We start from the raw sequence: 26,072 nt of genomic DNA on the forward strand, positions 1-26,072 counted from the left end.
TGTTATCATACTAATGCTTCCATCCCCTACTACATTAAGAATCTTTAAATGAACATTGCCAGTTAACAAAATCTGTTGAAATGGCCAGAACAACAATGAAGTCACCTCACGCGTATCGCGCTACATCACCGAGCACATGACTCAATAAATATTTTTTTATTGTGGTCTGCGTGCCAACACATTTTCGACACACGTCGAGACGCGTGCTCTTTGTATTTAATTTTTTTCCCTCTATGGATTTTCTATTTTATCGATGGATGCAATATTGCAAGTAGTTTTAACGTATGCACACGTAGAAACTGTTGACTTCTACTTGACATTTCCATGAATAATAATTCAACATACTAATCAATTTGAGTTCGCATTTTCTATAAGTGTATTTTATATAGATAGTATTATAATGTATATATATATAATTTTATTATATTATATAATATATTATTTTATTATTATTATATTAGATAGTATTATAGTCATTCAAATTTTTCTGCGGAATGACGAAACTATATACTAAATTTGTCGCCATAGCACGTGGCAGCACGTGACGTGATCATAATGTAATCGCGGCTTTAGAGTTAAGATTTTCAAAATCCATGTTTTGGAAGAAGTGAAATAATAGTTCTTTTGTTTTATTGAAAGTATGTTCAAGTAAATACTTCATTACTTTATTTAATCAATAAATTATAAGATCTTTAAGTATCTATACATGAAAACAAGAGTAAAACGTTATTATTTATATCCATACTTCCGTCAGTGGTTCATAGGCAAACTTCAACTCAAGAAATTGTCATTTATATAAGCGATTTTATGTCCGACGTATAACGATAAATATTATCTCTGCAATAAATAATATCCCTTACGGATGTTGTCCATTCAGTATAAAAGTAGCTACTCTGCAAATAAGAAATCTGAGATCACGTCTCAAAGTGCAGAAGGATATTTATTGTTTGATGAAAATAATAACATGCCTCACTATATTATATAGGTTTAAAGACAAATGGTTTAACTTAAACCATTATAAAATCTCTATGTAAAAGTATTAATATTAAATATACGTATACTATTCTAAACCTTAAAAAACTCCATATTAAGTGATATTAAGTGATATGGTGATGGCTGTAGGGTTAAATAATATTATATATAATATAACAGTTCTATAAAAGTCTCTGGAAACATAGATTTTTGTAAAATCAAATGAAATGGATTAAAATATTTTAGTGCTTTAGTTAAAAAGACAATATTGATTGCGACCAATTTCATCTAATTTAATAGGAGGAACTTATGTATCAATAGCTATATTTTATAGAAACACTTAAAAAATGCAAAAACATGACGTGCTTATAAATTATTATTTTATAATTTTTATGAAATTAAGATTTTTAAAAAAACTCTTGTATTATGTCGACTAAGTCGTATTATAATTTGAGTAAGAAACGAATTTTAGATTATCTGTATATGCTTATGGCATAAAGCCCATTGACGCAGCGAGTGGGGCGCTCGCGCAAAATTTCTATAAGTGGCGCGTAAATCGTCGAAAATACAACGTAATCAAATACGCCAGCGCACACTGGATTTGACGACGCCTTGTGCCCGCGTGCCGCATGAGTCACCGTTTTTCGCTTTTCAGCGATACGATTTAACGAAAATACAACGGAGTCCATTCATTGAACACAGCAAGCAAAATCGATAAGACGGGCGAGAAGCCATTATTAAGAACAGTGTACGCTTTGTTTAGTTATTGCGTGTCCGATATTTAATTACAAGCCCCGAGAAATAATATAATATTTTTATTGCTTTGTTATGAAAGACGCTGTAATAATAATTATTTTGTGCTTCTTGGGCCCCTTATTACATAGGTGAAGGGTAATGCGCGGCAAGAGGCGTGTGATTAGGGTTATGAATATACGCTTCTTACGCCGATTGCGCCCGCTCGTCCGTCTTGATGGGCTTTATTCCTATGAGTTTCAGTGTGTCTATTGTAAAATAATTACAAGATAAAAAGAACTTTTTATATAGGTACAACGTTTTTAAATTTTCTGTTTAATTATTATGCTCAATATGCTCAAACTTGTACTTGATATGAAGTAAATAAAAAACAAACAACATATAGAATACTGAAATGTCATTTTGACATTTCATTTTGATTTCTATAGTAACGCACGTATATATTACTAATTTAGTTGCTAGTACCACCCCCTTAGCAACCAATTATAGTCTTTTAATTTTTACGGATTTTTCTGAAATAACTTTTCATACAAATCAGAATTAACTGTAAATGAATTCAATTCTACTTAAAGATGGCTAAAAGTATTTGAAAAATGCATTGGCATCGTGTTCTGATATATTCTAAAAGTTTCAAATATCTAGCTAGTTAGGAAGTTAGTTGAAAATCGTTTGCAAAATTTGTACCGGATAAATAAGAATACGACCTAAGAAAAACGTTGTAAAAAATAATATGTTTTCTCGCTCTATACTCGAAATGAAAAAAATTACAAGCCGAGAGCTCGATAATTTTCGAAAATATCAACAAATTATCTATATAATTTTATATAAACATATAACAGAAAAATAAATTAATAATAATTAAATTAAAAATAAGTGAATTGTCTTGGTTTGTAATACTTATAATTAATGAACTGAAACCGTGCTTCGGTGCGCTCAGGTTCATTGTGAGCCCATAGTGTATGTTTTGTTTTTATAAAAATTTAAGATAAAAATAATCAGACGGCTTGTAGCATTATATAAGTACTTTAGTGATAATATAGTTTTTTTTTAGAATTATTAATAACCATGCCCTTGCTTTTTCGTACAAGGTGGTTGTTAGTAATTTTGAACAATCACAAATACCCAGGCTTTGAGACAAACACATAAATATTCTGTGTCCTGACCGGGAATCGAACCCAAGAACTGTCGGGTTGAAGGCAAGCGCCTTACGCACTGCACCACGAGAGCCTCCAGTGATAATATAGTTAACTACATACCTAAAATACACACATTTTTTAAGTTGTAATAAAATGCGATCCTTTATTAAATTATAGGATAATCATTCATAAAAATTATTTAACCCACTGACAATAATTATTCATAATCTCTCTTGTTTTGAAACTTTTTTATTTTTCAGCTATATTATGTCTCTATGACTGGACGACCTATCTTAAATAAGATACAATACACTGATGATAAAAAAAATATCACATGATGACATTGTGCAAGTTTTGTAATATTTAAGCGATCTTTATTTTCGATTTTTGTAGAATTTTTGATTTTTGTTGATTTTTGTTGATGAAAATGTTGTGAAAAATTTGGATCATAAAAGTACTTACCATTACACTTATTACCACAAGTATTTTATGTACACTCATTCTATCATACCAAATCTGAAAGTTGCTTATATAATTCTGTTTTTACAGCATTGACTTAAGGACAACATTGTTTGCTTAATTGATTACAAGAAAATGGATATCGATTCTCCCATATGCCTAAAGATCGTATCGTCGGCATTGTTTCTCATGTTATGGTCAGCTAGCCGCACACAATGGCCATCAAAATAAAAATCCTTCCCGATTTTCACGAAAGAAACCAATTTGTTTTATATGTAGGACGTATCAGTGGAGGGATACTTGTATTTGCAGTAAATCAAAACATTTATAGGACCGATATCAAAACTGCCAGAGTGGGCACCATTATAAATCAAGTAACTATTTGGGTTTTCTCATTTTCTTACCCCATATAATATTCGCACCCTTGTAAAATTTAGACGCACGGAATGATTTAGGCCATCGTTAATATTTCACATGCGTTTTGATTTCCGTGAAGTATGGCAGTTCTCTGCAATATAAATAGAGTAAGGTATATAAAAATCAATCCTAATGGACTATTTTATATAGAAATATATATATCATTTAACTACTGCACGTTATTGCTAATATAGTGTCTTTATCCCTCTTTTTGTGTTTAAAACCACACTTATTATTGTTTAAAAAAAATAGAGCGTTTATGATCACGTATTAATGTGGCCAATAGTTAAAATATGTCGCAATAAAGCATGGCAATCGTAGCATAGTGGTAATGTACAGGGCGCGAAACCCAAGAGACGTAGGTTCGATTCCTGCTGGGTGTGTTACTTTTTTTGAAAAAGATTTTTTCTATTGGCTATATTTTCTTATGAGTGTTTAGAAGTTAGTTAAAGAATACAATTTAATCAAATGACATGATTTTAAAAAAATACGTGACACAAATACATTTTTTTTTATAAATTTATTGTATTGACTTTAACTGTCAATTATTGGACAAAATGCATCGTATTAATTAAAATAAAACACAATATGTAGTACTAGTTCCACTTATTTTAATATTATTCAGGATCGGTTTCATCCATTCCAAACGGATATTATTAACTAGTAAAGAATATTTCTATTAAATTTTATTATTTTTGTACATCTCGTCATTTTTAATACTCGCGATGCTTAGGTACTTATGTGGTGAATTACAGGAAGCAGATGACATCTTTTGAGAGTGTCACCATATTATATTAGTTGAAAGGGAAGAATTACTTAAGTCGGTTCGATCCTCAATTGAACCGGTTGGCTATAGCGACTACTACAGAAAATTTATCGCCTTTTAAAAATTTTGGAGCATTTTACGGCGAGCTTATTGTCATAGAGGATTGACCGTAATATTTATTATATCACAATAGGAATCACGCAATTGCAAAGAAAATTGCTCCTGGGATACTCTCAGCACAACATTGAATGACGACTCGAGTTCGTTACGCAACGATATACGCTTGCATAAATGGGTGTGGTGACATGACGGGGAGTACAGAGAAATGTAAGTACTCACGATTGTGTTCCTATTAACTGATGGCTCATGACCATTCTTCGTTGTTCTAAGGAAAAAAGAAAAAATAAAAGCGGCTAATAGGGGTTATACAGTAGTTTTTCCTTTGAATTGACGGAGGCAACATTGCGAAATAATGAAATTAGACCTAAATTGTTTCTCTTTTGTCTCCAACTGTAAGAGAAAAAAAATAGACTAGATGTCTATTATAACAATGTTCGTGGTTTCTAAAAATTGGTAGTGATGGCTGGATCGTAATTTTTAAGATATTTGATCGACTGGTGGGGGAAGTTGGCTGTAATGGATGTGTATAATTTTCTAGTCAGTTTTAAGACGACTTCGTAGATGCATTATACGTTCAAGTATCTATGAAGAGTGGTAGGTAATGGTATATAATACACAATTATACCAGTAAATTTTAAAAGGGGGAATATTTATTAAAAATTTATGAATTAAACTTGAAAAGAAATTTAAGAAATTCTCAATTCAGTAATAAATGAACTAAAAAATATAAAATAATATTATAATCTCACTTAGGTATGAACTTTATATGCATAAGTATAAAATTTACTAGGAAACAAGAGAGTTAGAAAAAGTTAATAGTCATTAACAAGAGAAACTCTGAACTGTAATAAAAATATAAATCAAACATAAACAATGTAAACTCACTTACTAACTTACTAAATTCTAATAGGTACCAAAAAGTTTAATATATCACAAAGCCATTAATAGTGTCTGGCAAAACCAATACAACAGTATGGGCAAGATGCTATTTATTTTATTGGATATACATAACTTGAAAACACTTCTGATAAAATATAAAACCACTAAAATAATCTTTTTGAAAAAATGAGACACCTAACAGGATTTGAACATGTGACCCCCGGGATTCACATTCTGAAATCTCGTTAATTATTTGTTGAATAAAAAAATATTACTAAGGTTTATTTTATCACAAACATAATATCGTACTTTAAATAGTGGAGGTCCTTCCAAGCTTAAGTTCTTTCTTGATCAAACGCACATTGAAAATAAACACGTATGTTTTCCAGTCAGGGGGATATAAACCAGCCACTACAAAATTGACAGAAAACCTCATGTGAAATATTTTGAAAATTATTCATTAAAAAAAATTGTATAATTTACAAATTGTATAATTTATAAAATTTTGTAATATTTTATATAATTTGTAAAATTGTATAATTTATAATATACCAACTACGTAAAAATGGCATTTACGATATTTATGAATGTAATTATCATCCCAGTCGGCATTACATGCGTGACACACTTTAATATGTACGTTTTGTTGTCAAAACAAAGCAATAGAGCGAAAACGATTGTCGGCATTTTATCATTATATCAGTTATTATGATTTGTTCAGCCACGTGCTGCGGATGCCAGAAGAGAACCCCAACCTGGCTTGCCTGGTCTTCAAGCCGACTAGACTTCGGAGGTCCAAAAAGGACGCTGATTACTATCTATAGTCTAAGTAGTTATGGGAAGCTGGTTTGACCTGGAATGAAGCAAAAAGACTGACGAGTAACAGGGATTCTTGGAGGCGCTGCGTGGTGTCCATATGCTCCAACTAAAGGGCGGATATGGCCGAAGAAGTAGTAAATTGCGACAATATATCTTGTAATATATTGACTGTATTTGTATAAATAAGAAGGACGACAATCCATAAATCCTAACTCACTCATCGAGTCTGTCTCTCGATGCACTATTGTCGTCACGAGTTCGTCATTCTACATTGTCAACCATCATTCCACTCAAGTCCAGTCTCTGAGTTCATTATTATAATCAATCTTTCGATCACATTAATCTCACCAGTACATCCATACCCACGATTATAACCTCACGCTGTCATCTATTATTGTATTTATGTATTCTTGTAACGATAAAGAAACTCTCCATACGCCTCATCGCCCCAAAATTAATATCAATAAATCAAGGAATCATTATGATTGTATATTTTTTATAATTTTAATCCGTCAACAGATATTTTCCAATGCATTGTGTATTCATGTAGTATGAAGTATTCATTCTCATTGCCTTTGCTTCCGCTTCGGTTTTATATATCATACTCACAGCCTGTATTTTTCTCACATTGTAGTTTATGCTTAACACTGAATACCGAGAAAATTATTTATCTCCAATGGATTTATTGGATCGAATATACACGTCCTTGGAAACAGGTTTTAATATTTTATTTGCTGGCCACCTTGACTATTGATAATATTAATATACATATTTATATCTTAGGCTTATCTTCGTTTGTATTTCCCTACAAATCTATATATTTATTTAACACTACCACCGCGATGGCACGCCTTTCTATGTTTATATCGAGTAGCTAAAGTGCAAAAACGTTTTTCTATTCTTTAAAAATAAACAACAGTCATTATTATAATATTAAAATACAGCTAAAGTTTATATAAAAGCTACATCAGATCCATAATGGACTATGGAAGCTATATTTACTTCCCAACAAATAAAGGAGCAAAGTTACAGTTAGAACGATTACAGATCCAAGCTATCAGATTGGCTCTTAGCCTAAGAAAAAGTACCCCCACTAACATACTACTTGCCGAAGCCAAGATAACATTACTAGAAGAAAGATCTAAATTTCTATGTAAAAACTTCTTGGTAAAATGTATGTCAAATCGTATTTCTAATACGAGATACAATGTCAACAGATTTCTACTAACAACTACAACGCGAGATCGTACTCCGAAGAGATTTCAAATTTTAAAAGAAAGTATTCAAGCTGTAAATAATTGTATTGATCATCTGATTTTAAAAAGAGACTTCTACAACTTTTTTAATTATACTTATGAAGATATTATATATAACGTTTTAACTAATACAAAAATAGGAATGGAGCTATCGCACACCGATTCTCCCGACTTATTATTCAAGTCCAAATTTAGCAATCAAAATGTAGTCCAAATTTTTACGGATGGAAGCAAAATTCCCGATTCACCTTCCGTAGGTGTAGCAGTGTTCTTCCCCCAATCCAACACGTCGGTTGCCAAAAGTGTCCACAGATTCACTTCCATCTATACAGCAGAGTACTTAGCCTTATGCAAAGCCACTAAAATTGCACCTAATTAAAAAAATAAAAATATCAACATTTTCACTGACTCCTTAAGTCTGATTCACTTGCTCGAAAATCCAAATATTAGCATCAAAACTAATGACAATTTTCTTAATATTAGAACCAACATTTCCAAATTTAGCAATAGTAACGAACACGGTACAAATATACAGATATACTGGATCCCAGCACATAAAGGAATTAATAGCAATGAAATTGCTGATCAATTGGCATCTGTAAAATACCCATCAAAAATATAAGAATTCCATATACAGATTTTAAAGCCCATGAGCGAAAATAACGGTAAATATTTAGAAAATCTTGGGAAAGAAAAGGGAACACACTACTATCAAAACTATTATAGTAGATCTCCTAAAACTTGGTTTAGTAAACATTGTAAAATAAAGCGAGATGTAATAGTGACAATAGCTAGAAGCAGGACAGAGCATTACAGTCTCAACGAATCATTGTACAAAATTAAAGTGGTAGATAGCCCTCAGTGTCAGTGTGGACATCCCACTCAAGATCTTAATCACATTGTCTGGCAATATCATGCTTATGACCAGGAGAGAGAGGTGTTAATGAATAAATTGGGAAAATGCAGGTTATACCCTCCTTTTACGATTAATTCATTCCTGGCAAAACCAAATATTTCAGTTATAAAAATTGTACATGAATTTCTCCAAAAATGTAACGTAAATATCAAGTATATAGTGTAACAAAAATGTAATTCTACATTTTAATAATGTAACTATTTATGCTTGTAGTTAAAAAAATATATGTGTACTTTTGTAAATCATTGTAAAGCAGAATAGCATTCCATTCAGAGAAGAGCTCAATTGCTTCCAAATAAAGAAAAAAAATTATAATATAGTCAGAAAAATACCATATTATGGCAGTGCTATCTGTCAACTTTCTTGACGATGGGCTCATTGCATTCATTTTGCAAATAAGAGAGTATGAGTGTATGTAATATGCTGTGCAGCAATGCGCTGCGTTACATACAAATACTTCAAGAGAAATAATACGTAATAAAACATTCTAAACCGATAAAACTTAAAACCTTTCAAACCTGTGTAATTGTTTTAGTGTGAATAATATCAATATGTGTAAGTGATGGAGAGAAACCCTTTTGTTTTTGACCTACTCAGTCTAATAAAAGTTGTTATTTGTTTCTAATAATAGTTTGTGTTATGTCATTAGATATTTTTATAAATTAGGAAAAGTATTATAAATTTACAGAAATGTTTAGCGAAATTTGAGAATGGATGAGAATGGAAAGAAAAAAACTGTAATACTGGTTCTCATGATGCCTTATCACAAATCCCATACAAAGAAAAATACCGACAAAAACTCAGTTAAATGTAATATTAATTGTTCATATTCACGTCTAAGATTTGTTCACTTTAAATATTTAATATTAAAATATATATGGCGTAAGAAATCAGATAATTAGATGTTCTGTCGTATATCTTGTGTGAATTAAAAGTGATGTATATTGTATAGTTTTAGAAAACTTCATGGATTTTTAGGTTATAATTAGACGATGATCTCAAATTTACAAAGAAATGACACATGAATAAAAAATATAGTATGATTAAGGCAGAGGACATAATTATTTTAATCTACTTAAGTAATATTTTACTCTACTAAATAAAACAGGTTATTTTGCTTTTTGAAAATTAATACCACAATATTGAAAATGCCAATAGCTTCATAAATGACCTATTTTGTATGACGAGAAATATTTTTTGGCTCAGTTCCCAACTAAAACGTAAGTAACGAGACAAATTTGTAGAGGAAATGTATTATAAGTACTTCAACAACAATAATAATTTAGAAAGAATAAACCAAACAACTCAAAAGTTAGTAGATACAATGATTAATCAGATGAATTTATAATATTACTATGTTAGAATAAACATAAAATAGAAATTTATTTGTTATACCTACTATACAGAAACTGCGGAAAAAGTTAGAACTATACTTAACAGCGATGTCAGAATGATTAGCATAATATCATTCTCTACGTTTATTACATTTTATTGACTTGTTATTTGATAATATTTATGATTTACAATGTAAACAGTGATTATTTATAATATACATACAATATCACATAATATGCTAAATCAGTGTTTGGAAAGTATATACTTTAGGGTTATTCACGTGGTTTTCCCCGCTTTTCTTAAAAAAAGCCTGGAAAATATTTTTGTCGAACTCTATCACATAGTTATGTGATGGTATCATAATTTTACAAAAATTATACCCCATTAAGTATTATTTTAAAAATTTTAAACAGTAAGATATCGCTTCGGTCTAATGAAAGTGCCACATTTTAGCGATTTGAACCAACAGTTAAAATACATTTTTTAAGAAGCATTTATAAGCCTAGTTACCATATGACTAAAAGAATGGAATGAGTGTTGGGTTTTTGGCGGGTCTTGTTGTTGAGGGAAAAGAGCGCTGTGATTGGGGATGATCAGGAGGTATAGATGGAGAGTCAACAGGAGGAGAAATGAGGAATCGAGATTTGGTGGTTGCTCCGATGGATGGAGGAGTCTCAGTCTCGGTGGAATAGAATGCGATGCGGAGCAACTGACATGAAGCTTACTGATTGGACTGAGATTAAGATTGATACTAATAAGTATTTAGACTGACTAACTCATCAACGATGACCCGCTGGTTATATGCATGAATATTCGGTAAATTGTAAGTCATTGATGATGAAGTTTGCAACTGAAAAATCTGCTGGCCTCTGCATTATTGAAGTTCAAACGTTTCGATCTCACCGAAGAATGTCACGTGCGCAGAATATGCTGACTATTTGGGACGATTGTGCAATAGTTTTAAATGACATGCTTCTTAGGTATATTGTCGAAATAATGCTGAAAAGGCTCGAAGTCATTTAACGCTACAGGTTTATTGGTTTGAGCGTGGTGCATGGTATCTTTGGAATCATCAATGATACACAACTAGGGTAAAGATAAAGATACAATTACGAGCTGTACGCAAATTGTATAGTCCATCAAATTGGGCTGACTCGGTTAATCTCGTACAAGATAGAGGGTTGGTGTCGAGTTGGTTTAAACACCCTGAAAATCTTTAACTTTGGACACACCTAGATGAAAGAAGATGTTATAGGAGGCTAATACTCACATAGGGTTTTAGCGCCAGGAAGATAACGAAGAAAAAATGTCACACCAGCTCAGACTATGCCCGAAAATATGGTGGATCAAAGACTAATTTAAAGTCCAATTCATGAACTTTTGCCATGTTAGGCGATTTATGAGACGGTGTAGTCGGTGCATGTTCATAGAAGGGGTTACCAGCACAATATTATGTCGTTTTTGAAACAATCCAATAATGCGACATATTCTTAGATTCCTGTTATTGTAATGCCGTTTTCCGAATGTAATAAATATAAATTTACTGTAATTGTTTGTATAATACATTGAATTTAAATAGAGAATGTGAAAGTCTAATTTCATAAAAACCATATAGACTATTGATTGCATTTCAGTTATGCATTAAAAATGCTCATATTATGCGTAACTTAATTTTACTGTACAATATTTTCAATTGATTTCCGTTTACGTACCGTATTCAGGAAATGAGAATGAAATAAATACATTTTATTGGTTTTCAGGCATCACAAGATTCTTTTATGAGAGAAGTATTCAGCGGTCGTACTTTCAATAAAAGTCGTACTTTTTGAAACGTAACGATTCTAACGTTGCATTGTGAGAGTGAATAATTGACTCTCAAGTGCTTTTTGTTCAACAAAAAGCTCTTTATCACGAGGCAAAAGCTTTTGAAAGCTATATTACAGGGTGTTTGTATACACCAAACACGTAAATAATACTGGTGACTTGGTGCTTTTATAATAATTGGATTTTAAGCGATCACTCACTTTTTTTACTTAGCATACATATATTTCAAAATAATAATCATTTCAAGCGTGCGTTCAGTTCAGATTTTTTGCTTGTTAAAGCTAACATAAGGATTCTTTGGCGTATACAAATTTGGGTAAAAAAAGTTTGGAGTTCTATTATGGTATGGTATAGGTATATTTTTTAACCCATGCCCTATAACAGCGCTGTCCAATATAATAATATATTATTTTAAATATCCCAATTAAACGCAGTAATTAAACTAAAATGTCATATCGTTTAAATATTAATATATTTCATAAAAATACAAACAATAATAATATGACATAAAAAATATGTTTGTTTAACAGAAAATAGCGTGCTTAATGCAACATCTATTTTTGACATCAATAAGAATATAAGGTTATATTTTATGTGTAACCATTTTTATTTAGTTTTTTCCACCAAAATGACACGCAATATGTTAAAAAGAAAGTCATGACTGATTTAGATATTTTTAACCTTAATTGATTTAAATTTGTCATTTTATTTTGGTAAATAGTGTTCAATATTAAAGATAAATAAAGATGTGACTGTATATGTATATATTGAAAAATGTGGAGCATAAAAATGTTTGTTTTATATAAAAAAATGCACAGTGTATACTAGTTGTTTATTACAAAAAGAAATCAAAACCATTAAGAATATTATACCTACAATACCTATAATAAAACTATATTTTTTTATAACTTTCACAGTATTATCAAGACTATTATACCGATAAACTATTTTTTTAGTTTAAAAATCTAATTTGTAACAAACTTAGTTATCAAATCTTTCATTCAATAGCTCAATTTTCCAGATTTTGTAACATGTTATGATTAATACTAATTACGTTAAGCATAGTGAAGGTACGGCAAAGATAGTAGATAGTAGAGTAACGTTGCACCCTGGCTCTAAGATGGAAATGATGTAATTATTCTAAAAATATTATTTTTATATGTATTTTATTTATTACTACATATTATATTAATTTAAGTGAATATCATTTGATATTATTGTATGCGAGGTAATCAGGTAAATGGGCATATCAGTGTAGTAAAAAGTGCAAAGTTATAAAACGTAATAATATAGGTATGTACTCTAAGTAGTATATTAAATGATACAGATTGGTTTATTAGCTATTTTTAAAATCGCAGCATTAGAAATATGCACTTAGGTTACATTATACATTACTATGATTAATGCTTGGAGGATTATAATTTGGGCTTTCACAAATCGAAAGTTCTAATAACAGAATATTGTTTTTACAAAAATAGTATATTAGCAATTTTATCAATCTACTCAGTATACTCTGGGTTCAAAAATTGAAAGACTTCGTGTAGATTTGCCAGATATAAGATTCAAACCCGGAGCACACGACATTATAAGCTGTACCTTATTACTATAATTGTGTATTATTTTATTTCTTTATATTTGTATTTACATATTAATTTTAATTGAATATAATAAATACTTAAAAGATTTTTTTTCGTAACTTAAGTTTAACAGAAAACGCTTATTACAATAAATTGATTTATAATTTTATTTATCCGTACATCGTTTTGTCTGCTTTCATTTCAATCAAATTCACATAAATAGTATTGAATTCAGAATCGTGGAAGGTAATAGAAATGATTTCCAACAATATTATACAATCAAACAATTTTCCTTTTTTATAATATTATATTATTTCCTGCTATTGAAGTTTCCAACGCTTCAAGAAACGTTGTTTTCTATAGAAAAGTCAAATTGAAATAAACACAATAAATTATGACACTTAAACTTCATACATAAAAATCTTCTTTGTGCAAGAAAAAAATGATAGAAACAGTTATTTATTATTTGAATTGGCGTTAACTTCATTATAATGGTTTTGAAATATTTCAACTGACTTAACATTCCTTTTACTGTACTAATAAATTCCGTCCGTTGTGGTAATGTTAAATTGGGTTACCAAACGAGATTGACAATATTATAACAGTGGGTAAAAGTAAAATGCATATTTAATTATTAACTTATAAATAGCAATTAACTAAATTCAGCTCTGCTTACAGAGTTGTTTCACTGCGAATCGAACTCTTCTTCTTTCCCTTTTATTGTTACACCATGTAGTTGTAAATTGAGAAGTGACGAATAAACATCTCTGAAGATTAACATCATCCATCGAATCTTATTACTGATATACACCTTCCACTGGACCACGTGAAGGATCGGGGCCCATTGGTAAGGATTTCCGTTGCCGAAAACATAACATACGTGGTACAGTACGAATTTAAAGGATAAAAAGAGACTTATAAATTAAATATAGAATATACTTTGTATTGCTAGTACCTACTTAATTTATATAATCTATGTGTTCCAGATGTTTCAGTGTTGAGTAAAAAAAGGTTGACTTCTGTTACATATTATTATAATGCTCACCTCACACTTTTCTTTTCCGCTATAGTATTTATTCTCATTAGTTACAATAATTAATAAAAGCCCGATTACGCAAAAAATACATACATATTCTAAAAATTGATGTTTTTTTTGTTGTCTATAAGTAAAACCAATGACAAATTGGAAGGCTTAAAAAATCAAGTTCAACTCCTTAGAAATTTTTTACTCCGTAATGACACTGCCATTCTTGATGCTAACTAATGATGGTTAGGATGGAATAAAAAAGCCATGATAAGAAAAATGCGCGTGACTGTTTTTTAGGGTGGAGCTCAAATTTATCCATTTGTTAGAATAATGCTATTGCAGTCGTACATCCATGACAGAATAAATTCCAAGTACCATTAAACAAAAATTCTTTGAATTTAAAAAAATATATTGACCTAGATTTCATATAAGCATACTAACTGCCACATGAATTATTTTTTTTTTAGTAATGTAATGGATGTGTCTTTACAGGTCCGTTCACATACTAAAGGTAGACCGGGTCCATATCAAAAATTTTAAAGCTCTTTGCAATTCAAAGGACGCTGTACAGATTTTTTTTTATTATGGTAAAAAAAATTTTCTAAACATTTTCTTCTGGAATAACTACTATAAATTCAATTATTGTCCACCCAAAGAGCAATTTTATATTATAATTTTAAATTCCATCATATTAAAGTCTTCCCAGTCAGTGATATCAGTAAGTTTACCTACATAACAATAATGCATATTTTGACTAAACTTAAAAATGTAATTGTAAAAGGATTTTCATCCATTTTACATATTATTATGTTCAAATTTTATAATACTTGTCCAAATGACGAATGTCTCGCCGCGATACCCAGCGCGTAAAAATGAACAACTCAATGAGGTCACCTGTACCTTGACCACGCGTCAGAAGTGACACGCGGCAATTACATGTAGGTGGCTCAATGAGGTCACAATATGCATATAGAATGCGCGCGAGTCAAATCGCGCCATCTGGACAAGGCCAAAGCTGAATTATTTTTACGTTTTGAATTCTTAGTCCCTATATTATAAAGGTAGGCAATATTTTGAAATCAAAGCAAATTAATTTAAAATAATATTTGTATTAGAGATTTATTAGCATATTAGCCTGTGGATGCTATTTCATTAAAAATCATTAACTTTGTAGTTCGACTAAAACCAGTAAATGAAAAAATATCCACCGCACATTAAGTAAAATATAATTTATTATTCCTACCTAATTGACATTTATTTTTTATTAATCGGATTGAATTACCTAAAATTTCTACGTAATGTTTTTATAAAAGAAGACAATAATATGTGTATATTAAATAACTGAATACTGCATAATACCATCCAATTTGCTAATGAGTTAATATTATTACCGTAACCATGGATATAATAACATTACCTAGTTCCACCCTAGTTAATATCTCCGTGGATCTAAGTGTCGGAAAATCCTTCGGTTTTATTGGGCGTGCGCTGAGGAAATGGGTCAGGCAAATAGCCTTTTCCCATTCTATCCGGAAAAGGAATATTTTCGTCGTGAAGAAAATTGGGGTTCCCCGTTAACGTTTTTCCGTATTTTTTTAAGTTGCTTGCTCTTTGTTTTACGGTGCGTACAAATATCGCCAAAATGAATGGTTTTTATGGTGAAATTTATTATAAACAATAAAAGAAATTAAACTAGTATTTAGTACTATCAGAGTTTATCTTTGTCGTGAAACATAATAAAATATTTTATTAGTTGTGTAGATGCCAACTAAAATAATAAAACTTCTTTGTGAGTAATATAAGTCAATTGATACCAACACATTTACAGAAATTTAAAATTAGTAGATGAATTAAAAAAAAAATGAAACGGATATGAACTTTTTAAGGTAATACAATTCGATATTATTTTTCAATCTATGAGAGATTAATTAAGTTATGTTTTAAAAATAATTATGTAATATATCGGCGACAGCACAACATGATATGGAAAGATGCCGCATAATATGATGTTGAGTGATGACAATGAAAAAAGCGACGGATAGAATCTATGCAGGCTTGAGTAAAGGTGTCCCACATTTTTTTTAACTCACTCTATTGTAATGTCGTACTTCAACTGAAGCCCAAACAATAGACTGACCTATAAGCCGGCTTCAAATTGAATTATAATGACTTTAAAACAGATAAAAAATGATTTAAACTAATTTTATAAAACATTAGAATTATTACATTTTTTTACATTTCAAATAAGATTAAGAAATTCGACCAATAATGCTAACTCAATTAGTAGTTAATACATTATCTTCGTGTATTTAAATACACAAAATGGATTTTAGTAATGTTATCTCGACCCATTAGATTAATGCTGTTAAAAGGGTTATTATCCAATCCACGTAATACTGTCTGGCCATAACGTAGATGTAAATGCTTTTGACTGAAAACAGACATGGAGAAAAAAATACGTAAGTATACCATTTTAATATTGTACTTGGGCGAAATTTTAGTTTGGTACATGTCACTAAATTTATATTTTAAACATAAGTGTGCCATTTGTGTAAGTTTATTAACGTATGATCTAATTATTAATCTTCGTTAATAATATTTAGTTTAAATTGGGCGTCATTTATACCAGTATTTCCCAACCTTTTTACACCTGCGGACCGGTAAAAAAGAGAAAATTTTTTCGCGGACTACCAATACTGAAATAAAAATGGTTTTTTACGTAATATGTTTTTAGTCTTATATCGTGACTACAACTAACAAAAAATATACATATAATAATCTGATATAATTAAAATTTAACAAAAACAATGTCTTTTTTCAACAAACTAATGTGAAACCTGCTGTTGTATGGTTGCTTTACATAAAAACATTTATAGCTTTACAGCATAAAGATGAATATTCGTCTTCCACTAATATCCAAAACTATGGAAATAATTAAATGTTCCTTGGGCGGCCCGGTACCATTTGATCCACGAACCGGGGGTTGGGGACCACTGATTTATACAGTTGAAATGTTCTATCACCGATACCTATATTATTTCAACAATTAATGGCCATATTATAATATGAACGAGAAAGATATAATAATGTATCTTAGAATATTATATTTTGCCATTCGCATATGTGATTATTTGATTATACCGTACCAATATGGCAGAAGCATATAAGTCGTGTTTTGGCGATTTTGAGATTTGAATGCCAATATGTCAAAAAATGCCTACTTTATGTTATGGCAAAAGCATATATCTCTAAAACCTATAGATTTCTCGTAAAACGACTTGGAAAAACAATACATGTCATATAAATTCAAGCTCTAACAAGCCAAAAGCATATATGTCTGACATATGCGCTTTTGGCATAATATAAAATTTCAATATCTAACAAGGCAAAAGCATATGTCTGACATATACGCTTTTGGCATAATATAAAATTACGCATGCGCAGACTTATCTATGGTGTTCAGCATTTTTGGCAGCTGTTAAAATTGTGATTTTTTGTGCTTGTGTTAATAACCTCTTTTACAATGTATCAAAACCCTAGAACTTTACTAATTTTGCAAAATGCTCGAATATTGAATAATGCAAACAATAATATCCATGGAGTTGAAGGTAAGCAATAATAAACTAATCTTTTGTTTAATTCATATTGTTACAAAATTATAACCTCAAAATGTGTACAATATACTCCTAAGAAGATTTTAAATGAATCTCTGATGTATTTTAACACTTTTATGTCAAAATATTATGTGTTGATGGCAATATATGTATGGTTCCGATTGCAAATAGTAACCGACAATACATTTTGTGGGTCATGTGCTTAAAATTTCTGCATATTTTTGGTTCAGTATACTTAATAGATATTACTTTCAGGCACACCAGTATTGGAAAATAGTTATTTGAATCCAGAATCTGAAGTATGCCCAGTACAATTTGAAGGTGGGGCTTATACACAAGGTCCAAATTTCCATACTGAAGGTGAAGAAATAATTGTCACTGACTATCACAACTTTTCTGAAATTACAGATGGTAAGTAATGCAATATAATGTTGGTCAATCGATATCAGTATTTTTAGTTCTTTATAGTATCAATATAGTTAATTCTATTCAATTTGTTGATTTGTTGGTATCCTAATTAATATTATTTTTTAGATGCAGCATTGTTGGAAAATATTAATACCGATAATATTACAATACAAGTAGTGGAAGAAGAAGCTTATGGACATGATCAGATCTGTGTTATCGAGGAACAAACTGAGGTTGAAAATAGTGTTATTGAAAATCATTTAAGCAGACCTGATATCCTTCCAGATGATAACCAGCTTATAAACTTTGTTGAGCCACATATTACTGAAAGACTGGAGAAAAATACTAAAAAGAAAACGTGTAACAGAAAAGAAATGAAAAAACGTAAGAGTTTAGGCCTAGATTATACCACAAGGCAAGGAATTAAAAAACCTAGAAAAGACATATTTTTCCTGCAAAACTGTTGTCGGCTAAAATGTCATGAACAGGTGGATGAAGAGCTTCAAATAAAATTATTGAAAGATTTTAATGAATTATCTCATCGTGATGATCAATCGCTATCAAACTGCATTCACATTGTAGGAAAAAAAAACGAACGAAAGAGGAGAAACCCCTCAGGCCAGATTAAAAACCGCCAAATCAGTATAATTTATAAAATTATCAATACAGAGGGACTGGAATATAAAGTATGCAAAAAAATGTTTCAACATGTCTTTGGAATCACTGCAAACAAAATAAATATTATCATATCAAAAAAACGATTTTCCGATACAGGATTTATTGGTAATGATAATCGTGGAAAACACGAACCCATAAACAAAAAAACAAATGAAAGGGAAGAAGTTACTGCACACATAAATAGCTTTCCTAAACATGAAAGTCATTATTCACGTCGTCGCACATCCAAAGAATACCTGTCCGGGCAGCTAAACATATCAAAAATGTTTGAAATGTATTGTGATATGCAAATGGAAAAAAATATGATTCCTGTGTCATATTGTATGTATGCTACAATTTTTAGAAGCACCGGATATAAATTTAAAGTAACTAGCAAAGACACATGCAAAACTTGTGATACATATAATATTCAATTAAAATGTGCTACAGATTTACAAATAAAACAAAAATTGGAAATTGACAAGATTGCCCATCAGCAAGTGGCAGATGAAGGCTATGAATTAAAAAAAACGATAAGACCAAAGCTCTCCAATCTCAAGGTAAAATTGCTTTTTTAGCATTCGACCTGCAGCAGTGTTTGCCAACGCCTTCTCTTAACTCAAATATTGTGTACTATAAAAGGCAATTGTACACATATAATTTGACCGTAAGAAATTGCACATCGAACCAAACCTCATGTTATATGTGGCACGAGGGAATCGCTGCAAGGGGAGCTAACGAAATAGCGTCTTGTGTGATAAGTCATCTGAATACCTTAACTCCAACTGTTGAAAGTGTTATTGCATTCTCTGATTCTTGTCCAGGACAAAATAAAAATAACATAATAACTGCAGCTCTATCTTACTTTGTAAGTACATCACCAACTATTCAGGTCATGGATCATAAATATTTGCTCCCAGGCCATACGCGACTTGAATGTGACACTGACCATTCACGTATTGAAAAAGCCAAGAAAACTTCCAACATAGAAATTAATATTCCCCATGATTGGTATCAGTTTGTTAGAACAGTAAGGGGCAAGAAATCTTTTATTGTTAAAGAGATGTCTCAGGATGCGATTTACAATTATTCAAGCCTACTTTCTAATCAACTGGTGAAGCGAAAAATTAATACAGTTGGAGAAAATGTCGTTTGGAACAAAATTAGATGGTTCAGGTATGAGAAGGAGTTTGGTTTAATAAAATATAAATATTCGTTACATGAAGATGACCCATTTCTTCAACTTGATTTACGCCGTACGACAAGAGGAAGAAGGAACATTGTTAACATTAAGCAATGCTATAACAGTCCTCTGCCAATAAATCAATCTAAGAAAGATGATCTCATCAGTTTATTGCCATTGATAGATCCGGTTTATCATCCATTTTATATAAATTTAAATACCTGTTAATTTTTTATATAAATACTATAAGTAATACTCATAAACAACTGTTTACTATCTATTATTATCACTGTTAGTTTAATTTTATCATGTTTTCATTTAATTTCCATGCCCTTGTTTTAGTTTTTCTATAAAAAAAACATCTATTATTGTAAATGATATGTCAAAATGTTGAAAATATTTTTATGCCAAAACCCCATATGTCATTAAATGCTCAATAACTCATGTAATTACTTAATTTTCTTTTTTTAATAAATATATTTTTAAAATATATTAGTTTTTACCAACTATTATTAATCTGTTAGTTTCATTTTATCGTGTGTTCATTTAATTTCCAAGATCTTGTTTTAATTTTATAAGTTTTCTATAATAAAACATCTATTATTGTAAATGATATGTCAAAATGTTGAAAATATTTTTATGCCAAAACCTCATATGTCATTAAATGCTCAATAACTCATTGAATTACTTGATTTTCTTATTTTATTAAATATATTTCAAAACTATACTAGTTATTTTATAATAATAACATTAAACAATCCAATTTCCTTCATATCCTGATTTGTGACACTTCTTTAAACCTTAAAAACCTTCTCCTGTAAAATGCGAAAAAATGACTTATATGCTTCTGCCATATAGGTACGGATTTATTTATTATTGTTTGTGAGGTGAAATATTTAATTAAAACTGACAGCAAAATGAAGCGGTCTCTCTTGCGTATAGTACATTATTAACTTAACTATCAAACGTTATTATCCCATCATGTTGCTTCTCAGTATGGCTACCAAATTTAAATACAACATAGTTAACCATAATATGATCTACTACATTAACTAAAAATAATTACCTCATAACAATATGACAACAGCAAATAAAATATGTAGTCATTCAAATCAATAATAATTTTATCGGCGACGTTTACAAAAATATTTAATTCATCCGTTAAAATGCTAAATTGCTCTAACGCATATTGTGGAGATATAAACGTGCTAAATATTTTCTCACTCGCACTTATGGATCGTTTTCGTTTCGGCCTTGAATTGAACATATTTTTTTTGTAAGAATCATTGATTCATAGATTTTAAGTTCAATACTGGAATTTGTGGGCTGAACCCATTTTTGTTGAACTATGTTGTACAGTGTACACAATTTTATAGTATTATTTCTTTTCGTTAGGTACATTTTTCCTTCGCATTACATTTTGTTGAATCTTTTCTAACTATTGTTTATGTTTATATCACCGATTTCGAAACGTATTTCGTTACGATTTGTTATTTGTTTGTATCGGAAAATAAATGGGTTTATACACTCACAATATTATTGCTTTATAATATAACTATGAGTAGAAGGTTTTTGTTATTATATTATTATATTTTAAGTGATGAAAACAATTTAATACAATCTGACAGTATAACTGAATATTAAAAATAAAAAAATAAATAGTATTCGATAAAATTCTATTATCTCGAAAATGTGGAATTGGTTTTTATAAAATGATAGAAGGAGCATTGCATTGATTTAAGAAGTATTGGAATAATATAACGTTTCTATTAAAAAAAAGGAATATAAAAAATAAAATAGATAGAAGTGAATTAATAATACTTCAATGCTTATTGTATATATAACTATATAATGAACTTAACAACAATTATTATCTAATTATGTAATTTTAAAAATATTAAAAATGATAAAATACTTTTCCGTTGATATTAATAAATTACGAAGCGTTTAATATAAAAATTTTGATCATTCCGTTTTACCTTCATACTTATTTTCCACGTCGCATATTTTTCCTGAGATGAACCTAAGTATTTACTGGTAATGGTTTTTATCTGGTTTCATCGGCGTCTATTACCGAGGCGACGCTGAGAGATTTTTCAATATTTTTCCTGTAGGTACGCAAAGCGAGGACATAAAAATAGAAGATGGAAAAAATCGGAAAAAATCCTAATTATTTAAGTGATAATAATTAATTATCTCTCCTGCTTCTATTATTAAGGAATGTGTCAAAATCTTTGACACTCTGCAAACAGTGAGAGATATATATGTATATAATTTATAGGTCAAGATAAAATGTCAAGAAATTATAAATTTAATTTATACCTAAGGGAAATAATTACTTGGCATTATATAATTAAAATGCAGATACTGCACTGAATTGTGCATGAACGTGCATAGAATACCTGCATTGTTGCACTGCGTACGCAATTATTGAGAAAAATGGAAGACTTGGACTGCACTGAGAGAAATTTCAGGATACTCGTCAAAAGTAATTGGAAGGTGGAAGTACTGCATCATCCGTGATAGGAAAAGTTTCTGAAATAGGCTAATATTAAACAAGGTTTGTAGTACCAAAACTGACAGTATGTAACTTTTATTTTATGAAGCTTACTCTGGCATATATTTTAGTATTTTATGTATTTTACTTAACGATAATAAATTGATATACATACAACAATGTGATATTAAAAAAATAATAATTTAAATATTATTGTTATATAATTTTAAGAATACAAGAGATTTATTAAATTAATACTTATATAAGTAATTTTATTATTAATTGCATAAGATTATTCTTTTATTTTTCCTTATTGCTGGCGTTGCGTTTAAGTTGTGGACTATAAATCCAATACTCTAAGATTAGATAGCACTCTCAGTCAAGCTATTTCTATTATACTCTGTAGATAAGGTTATTTTTATAACTATACCTTACGAATTATAATAGATAAAAAAATATAAATACAATTGAAAAATATACAATTGAAAATCTATATTCTTGAGTTGACTTTTATCACTTTCCGTCGGGATCACCATTTATAGTTGTTTGGTGTTTTAATTTGGTGTCCAAATAAAAGTAATGATGTCCAAAAGCTTAATTTTTGATATATATACATAATAGATTAATAAACACATAACTGTTTTATGGTTATTTTATTTTATAAACTTGTACACTGTATTACCTTTTTAAGGATGGGATATATTTGGATAATATTAATATATTTATCTATGGGAAATTAATATTTAATAGTTTTACGTCATTCTCGGGAAAACACAGTATACTTGCAACGACTATTTAATTGAGAGATTATTTGTCAACTGCTTAATTGAAAGGTTTGATATCGACTAATAATTATAATATATAATACAAAAAGTTTAACAACCTACTAACTAACGGGTACTTGATTATTGTCGGAGATATTTAGTTTTATTTTATGTTGATATTTATGTTATTATACTTTAATCGAAGAATAATATTTTACAGCTTAAATTTTACTAAATTTCTAGCAAAAAATTGTATATTAAGACGGTAAATATGAATGTTAATGAGTATCATAACATTTAAAAAAATAAATTTACTCTTGGACATTAGTACATTTATTTTGAATTCGAATTAGAAGATACACGTGTTCAGCGAGACATCTAATAAAATTGATGGATACCCTTTTGCTTATTCAGTCTCTATTTCCATTATTCAATTATCTTTTATATGATATTAACGTATCTACGAGTTGGTAGAAAGACTTTTGGAATGTCAGTTCCCATAGATGTTTATGCTACCTGGCTCATTCCACCTACGTTGGTGGAATATCAGATAAGGCACCGCTTTGTTTTGTTTATTATTTTTTGTGAGGCGAAATAAATTGGCTTTTATAATCCGTGAAATAATAGGTTATTATAGCTGTTGAATAAATGGCCCAAAAAATATAAATAAATATTATTAATCTTTTCTAGTGGCATAATAAATCATACACGGCCTTTTGTCATATAATTGGTAATACTCAAAGCCGTACAACTATAAATAATTTGAACATTTTTTTATATATTATAATTCTACATAATAAATAATATAATTTATCACCTTTATTTGTTTAGTTTACAATAATATAGTAGAAAATTCATTCCCTTCTGGGGCAGTTACTCAAAAGAGAGCATAGTATTACTAGAGATATCTAGCGACGAAAACAAAATATGTAATTTAAAATGAGTAATTATTAAACATACATAATTTTGAAAACACTTCTGAGAAAATATACTAGAACCAATAGAAAAAATCTATTTGAAAAAAGTAAGACACCCGGCAGAAATCGAACCTGCATTTCTCGGGTCTCGAATCTAATCATTTGTCGTAATTAAATATGGTACCTTTAGCATAGTGTTATAGGTACGTGGGCGCAAAACCCGAGAGATGCAGATCTTACTTTTTTTCCTAAAGATTTTTTCTATTGGTTAAAGTATATTTACTCAAAAATATTTTCAAAATTATGTATGTTCAATAATTAGAATTTTGCATTCTTAAATCTTGTGAATTATTCGTTGAACAAAAAAAATAATTAATTAAAAAGTAATTTTTCATTTACAATTTAAAGTGTTTGATTTAATGATTACTACCATTGCAATAATACATCCATACATACATAAACCAATGTATTATTGTAATTGTGACCGAAAGAGAGCCAGTTTGGTTTATGTTTAAGAATAGAAGGAGATGAAAGCGGTCAAGAAAACTGTTTGTTAACCACTAATACAAGCAGTTGATTCAAATTTTAGCTGCACAGGGCTTGTTTTTTGAGCAGTGTTTTAATCTAAAATCCTTTTAAATAAATATTACTACTATATTATAAATGTCTTATATCTTAGGTGAATAGTCTATATTTGAGCCAATTTTCTGTGTTCACAAAAAAAAAATCACATCTTTATGTATCCTGGGTATACTATTATCAGTGCAAATTTGCTCGCAAACCAGAATTTCAATTTAATTAACCAATAAACACCGATCTGCAATGAGACCGTGCGCCTGTACAGACCGTGCGCTCCAAAGCCATGGAAATTATGTTGTACAACAGCCATGACAGTGTACGCGTGAGTGACTTCACAGTAAAAAAATACGGGTCTTCCTGCTCACCATCAACTCATGGCTAATTCCCGTAGTTTCCTAGTTCACCCTACCCATCCGAACCACAGAATTACAGCCCACAAAAATATCGCCATATATTATTAGTTCCACAATAAATCGTAACGTCTCTTATTATGTCATTATATCGTATTAGTAAATATAATTTTATGGTTATAGATTTATATGTAACTTAAGATTTTAGGGGTGGTAATTATATTTTATATTATTATCGGTAACCTAGATAAATTTGAAGGAAACTGATACAAATAATATGTATTATGGCATGTGTTTTCCGTGTGCACGTTCTTCGATTTTAGTATCGTGGCCAGAATTATATTGAATCGGAACAGCAGTTTGTTTCCTTTGATAGTTTGACCTACTTGTTGTTCTAATTTTTATTGAGATCATAAGGAAACATGAGATCCGCTTGAGCCTTGAGAGAAAAATATCTAGGTACGTAATTTTCAAATTGCATTTGCTTTCAATTAATACTATCGACCCGAAACATTATACTTTATATTACATTATGAACTTTATAAACATTATATTATTATGTAGGAAAATAAATTATCTTGGTGTCGTTCAGAAAACGGGTTTATAGTCAGAAATATCTATAAGCAGGACTCAAAATGGATTAGAACATACCGGAGTGCCGTTCCGGTTCATAAAATCTATAAAATTATTGCTTCGTCTTGTGGAAATATTAATTTGACCGTCTGAGCTAGATATTTCATATAATAAAAAAATAACACACTCTTTTTTATAAATCACATTTACAATTAATGTAGTAGATATTTTCGTAAAATCCGGTTCGTAAAATTTTCCATTTGAGCGCTGCCCA

At 29.9% G+C, this 26,072-nt stretch overlaps 1 protein-coding gene and 1 long non-coding RNA gene across 2 annotated transcripts in view; one reads left to right on the forward strand and one right to left on the reverse strand.

The window, feature by feature from the left end:
- Nucleotides 1-26,072, reverse strand: part of SK (small conductance calcium-activated potassium channel) — a 428,126-nt gene that overhangs the window by 367,953 nt on the left and 34,101 nt on the right. The gene's annotated exons all lie outside the window — the stretch shown is intronic.
- On the forward strand, nucleotides 17,711-19,092 carry LOC147072759 (uncharacterized). Its single transcript, XR_015070526.1, has 3 exons — nucleotides 17,711-17,864; nucleotides 18,126-18,281; nucleotides 18,405-19,092. It is a non-coding gene; the product is annotated as an uncharacterized LOC147072759 (long non-coding RNA).

The sequence above is a fragment of the Rhyacophila brunnea genome, unplaced genomic scaffold (genome assembly GCF_057557595.1).
Source record: "Rhyacophila brunnea isolate RB1 unplaced genomic scaffold, BYU_Rbru_1.0 scaffold_19, whole genome shotgun sequence".
Taxonomy (NCBI): domain Eukaryota; kingdom Metazoa; phylum Arthropoda; class Insecta; order Trichoptera; family Rhyacophilidae; genus Rhyacophila; species Rhyacophila brunnea.